The 4,834-nt window shown below is 56.6% G+C and overlaps 1 long non-coding RNA gene across 1 annotated transcript; it reads left to right on the forward strand.

Moving 5' to 3' along the window:
- The first annotated feature begins 1,311 nt into the window (after window positions 1–1,311).
- LOC114024724 lies at window positions 1,312–4,604 on the forward strand. Its single transcript, XR_003566942.1, has 2 exons — window positions 1,312–1,465; window positions 3,663–4,604. It is a non-coding gene; the product is annotated as an uncharacterized LOC114024724 (long non-coding RNA).
- Window positions 4,605–4,834: the final 230 nt, after the last annotated feature.

The raw sequence follows: 4,834 nt of genomic DNA on the forward strand, positions 1-4,834 counted from the left end.
AAGGGAGGGAGGAAGGAAGAAAGGGAGGGAGGAAGGAAAGGAGGAAGGGAAAAAGGAAGAAGGAAGAAAGGGAGGATGGAAAGAGGGAGGGAGGAAGGAAGAAAGAAGGGAGGGAGAGAAGGAAGAAAGGAAGGAAAGGAGGAAGGAAGAAAGAAGTATTTCTTAAGTATTTACTATGTGCCAAGTATGGGAAATGCAAGTGTAAAAAAAAAAAAGAGTCCCTGCCCTCAAGGAGCTTATGCCCCAACAGAAGAAGACGACACACAGAAGAGAGCAGCGGCCAGGGAAAGAGAGAAAAGCCAGGAAGACGGAGGGTAGCTAGCGGGCAGAGCAAGAGATGGCCTGGGTAGTCGGACTGGCTATGAGGGCGATCTTGCCAATAAGAGGGTAGGTAGATTGAGGGCTAGCTCAGACGCAATCACCAGACACCTCAGTCACCTCCGGCAGTAACTCCAAGGCTTAGTGCGTTAACTTCCCCAGGGGCTGGCAGGCAGTGGATTCTGGGCTTGGGGTAGGTTACCTTGACTGCAAGTTCCATGGAGGCAGGACTGTGTATCTTATTTGCATTTTTCTTCTCTGGCCCCACCCAGCCACACCAGCACCCAGCACGGTGTCCTTGCATGCACTGAGTGGTCAGTTGTCCTCTCTCCACATTAGACATTGAATTGGGGTAGCTAGGTGGTGCAGTGTACAGAGCACCAGCCCTGGAGTCAGGAGGACCTAAGTTCAAATCTGGTCTCAGACAGAACACTTACTAGCTTCGTGACCCTAGGCAAGTCACCTAACCCCAACTGCCTCGCAATATACATACATATTGATCTTCTCAGACCAGGCCTGAGAGGAAGCTTTAACGGAAGTCTGATTGATGCATGAGTGAATGACAGATTGTTCTTTCTTCTCCTGCCTCTCACTCAAGATTTTCCCATCACCCAGCCCAGAGTTTCTCACTAGGAATTCTTGCTTTCTTTCTCTTTCATCTTCTCCATTGCAACTGTCAGTCCCCCCCGCCCCCCAGGTTTCAGTGACCTGAGATGGAAGGGGTGGGGGAGACGAGAGAAAGAGGAGAGGGAGGCCTGGCTGGGGTAGGGAGCTCATCCTGGACTGGGGGGAGAGAGGAGGGATGGAGGCAGGGGAGATTTCCTGGGGGGCAGCACCGCTGACTCCTGGGCCTGCCTGGAGGAGGGAAGCTGGGGAGCCCCAGGGGGAGCTTGGCTGGGCCCAGCCGACTGGCAGGTCCCAGTACCCGGGGGGTAGGAGGGAAGTTTCTTATTTCTCCTGTCCCGACTTCCCTCTTTGATTTATAACACCATGAAATGCTCTGTCCTCTTCTTCTTTCCTCACTGTCCCTCAGGGCCCTCGGAGAGCACGGGAGACCATGGCCCTGGGTCCCGGGGCTTCCAGGGGGCTGCTCCCCCGTCTCCCACTTGCCCTTGAATGCTGGCCTCCTGGGGCAGGAAACAGGGAGGTGAGTGTGGTGGAGGGTGGGGGAGAGGAGCAGGCAGGGGAAGGGGGGGAAGATTCCTTCCAAAGTGGGACCTGGATCCTCAGATGCCCAAGGGGGTGGGCATATGGGGGGATGGGGCTGAACTGGACCCACGGGCCACGTAGGGTGTGGCGTCCAGGAATCTGCCAGCGGGTGCCCTAGGGCCAGGGACATCCGAGGGCTGGGTCCTGACTTTGGCGGGGCCTGGACCAGCTGGGGCACACCCTCTCCCATCCCACCTCCCCCAGTGATGGAGGTGAGCTGCGCCTCTTCTGGGAAACCCGTCTCTGTGGGAGGCTCTGGGCCCTGGCACGGAGGTCAAGGAGGAGGTCATGGCCAGGGCCCGGGAGCAGAATCGCTTCCCCCTGTGGGTCCCAGGCACTGGACATTGCTCCAGGCCTGGGGAGGGCGGGGCAGCAGGGCTGTGGGAGCAGAGGCCCAGGCCCCAGGCCGGTGCGGCCCGGCCACCGCCGGGGTCTCCAGCGTGCATTTCCCGGCGGCCGCAGCCTCCTGGAGCAATTGTTCTGTTGGCGTTTTGCAATGGGCCGGGCCGGGCTGGGTGGGGGAGGAGGGAGAACACACTTCCTGTGGTAACTGCGTGCTTCCTGTTTTCTCAGGCGGCCACCCTGCTGATTTGGAAACAGGGACAGCTGTTGGGGGTGGGGGCTGCAGGGCAGTGCGTCTCCTGGGAGCTGGACTGAATCAGGAGCCTCTGACCACCCTGGAGGGCCCCCTCCCTCGCCCCTCGGCCGTCCCACAGCAGCAAGGGACTTCCAAAGTCAGCAAGTCCAACCTCTCTCGTTTTACACCTGAGGGAAACTGAGGCCCAGGCGAGTGAAGGCACGAAAGCTTTGGACCCAGGTCCTCTGACTCCACATTCAGTGCCCTCTCTTCCAGGAGCCTGGCATGAACCCACAAATACACCCTGGGTTTCCAAGACTTAGAGCCTAGAGGGGGACACCAGATGCCACCCAGCCAACAGTCAGGACCATCCTACTCTAAGGAATTCAGCTGGAGGAGAAGGGGGTGGGCTGGGGGGTTCCATGGGGGAGGGGGAGTGGAGGCAGGGAGTGCAGAAGATCTGGGTTCCCAGTTCTGCCGCTTAACGACTCTACATGGCCTTGGGCAAGTATCTCACCTCAATGGGCCTCAGTTTCTGCATCTGTAAAATGGAGGTTGGAGTAGACAGTCTCCTCTTAGCTCTCAGCTATATGGCCTGGGCTAGGTCCTGAAGGAGGGGTGAACAATGCAGTGAAAAGAATTCTGGATTTGGGGTCAGGGGACCTGAGTTCAAATCTTGGCTCTTGCTACTTCCTATCTCACCTTGGGCCAGTTTCCTCATCTGATTAATGAAGGGGTTGGATGTGGACTTCTAAGGGCCCTTCCAGCTCTCCATTTACAATCCAGAGCACAAGGACTAAAGGCACGGCAGCAAGGGGTAACAGCTTGAACAAAGGAACGGGAGCTGGACTCATACTTCTAGAACAGGACAGGATTTTAGAACCCATCTAATGCCAAGATTAAATGACTCACCTGAGCAGTGGCTGCATGTAGGGCCGGCGCTCTGGCCCGCCGCCTGCTTAATTCAGGGTTCCTGACCCTTACAGCGTCAATTCTCCCAATGTCGCTGCTGTGTTCGAAGCCGCAGCCACCTCTGTGGTAGGACGGCCCAGTGCACCCTGCGCATTGAGGCCCATGGCGCATGCTGCGGGCATGGGAGGGCAAGCAGGTGGAGCCGGCTGGAACAGAGGAGAGGGTTTGCACGCCTGATCCGGAGCACCAGCGGCTCTCAGGCTGAGTTTTAGAAACCTTGACAATCCCAGACATCTTGGGAAAGACTTGAGTGAAGGCATTGGGGTGACTCACTTTTCTCCTCCTGGGTCATAAGACTTTAGAACCCGAAGGGACCTTTGAGATCATCGAATCCAGCCCCCCCATTTTACCAGTGAGGATCTAAGACCCTCAAAGGGCAAGTGACTTGTCTAAGATCACACAGGTAGTGGGGGAAGGGGCAGGGTGGGATCTGAACCCTGGTCCTCTGACTCCAGATGTGGTGCTTTTCCTGTGCTTAAAGGCTGGGAGTTAGGCCACAGGCAGAGCCGCAAAATAAGGATCTCAGATCTGGAATTGGAAGGGATCTTGAAGATCTTCTCTAGCCCAATCCAATTTAATTTTACAGATGAGGAAACTGAGGCCAGGGGAAGTGAAGGTCAGACAGCTAGTAAGTTGGCAGAGCCAGACTTCAAACCCAGAGCCTACGACTGATCCAACATGATTCCTGCTGCGTTTCACTTGGATGGTGTGACTTCAAGGGACCGTGATGTTTATCCTCCCACCTGTCAGGGTTTGTGAAATTTTGCTATTACAGGCCCGTATATTCCCCTCCACTAGCTTTTAAAACGTTCGTCGTCCTGGGAGGAGTGAAAACCTTAAAACTTTAGGGTGAAGGACCTTAATGTTTCAATTGGGGTTGGAGAAGGGGCACAGAAGGGGGGGGGTCTGACAGTATTTTGCCACTTCTATGGTTTTGTGGCGAGGCCCCGCCTCATGATGGGGACCTGTCTTCTGATGGAGCAGGGAACTTCTGAGTTTGGCACTAAAAATGGGTCCAGCTTCACTTTTGGGGTCATTCCAGACCTAGGAATCCCCTGAGACCTACTGAGTTAAAAAGATCATGGGAGCTTTCCCGGTGAGCCAGGAAGTGAGGGACCCAGCAGGGGCCTGGTCCAAAGGCTCTGGGCTGACAGGCCCCTTGTTTTGGGGACAGCTTGCTGCTCCAGGGCTGAAGGGACGGAAGGCCCTCACCGTGCCCCGTGTGAAGGCCCTGCTCAGTAGGGAATGTCTGGCCAATGAAGCTACTGTAGCAGAGTCAGAGGGACCCAGGCAGCCCCTTGGAGCGTGAGGCCCAACCTTAGGGATCCCAGCATAGCTGATGTCCTGCTGCAGGGCCCTGCAGCTTCCAGCTGAAAGTGAGCGTCTGCAGCCCCTGCGTGTCAGATAGGACGCGGGGCCTGAACCAGTGTGGATGGCTTGGCCACCCCCGACCTGCTGACTTGGCGCCTGTGCAGCTGCCTCGCTGATGGAGAGGGCTTGGTTTATAAATAAGCTTCCAATGTGCAGAGTCATCAAGTTTTTCATGTGCCCTGGGCCCAGCTGCAGCTACCTCAGTGACCACAGAGCCTGGTGCTGCCTGGATTTGCCAGGCCCAGAACCAGCATCCACCCAAATCTACCTGGCCCAGAGTCAGGATCTCCTAGCATCCACCAGCCCCGGAACTAGACCAGGCCCAGATCTGGGACCCGCCGGGACCTCCCAAGCCAATAAACAGGACTGGCCAGGCCCAGAGCTGGG

The sequence above is a fragment of the Vombatus ursinus genome, unplaced genomic scaffold (genome assembly GCF_900497805.2).
Source record: "Vombatus ursinus unplaced genomic scaffold, bare-nosed wombat genome assembly UNPS02014822.1, whole genome shotgun sequence".
NCBI classification, from domain to species: Eukaryota; Metazoa; Chordata; class Mammalia; order Diprotodontia; family Vombatidae; genus Vombatus; species Vombatus ursinus.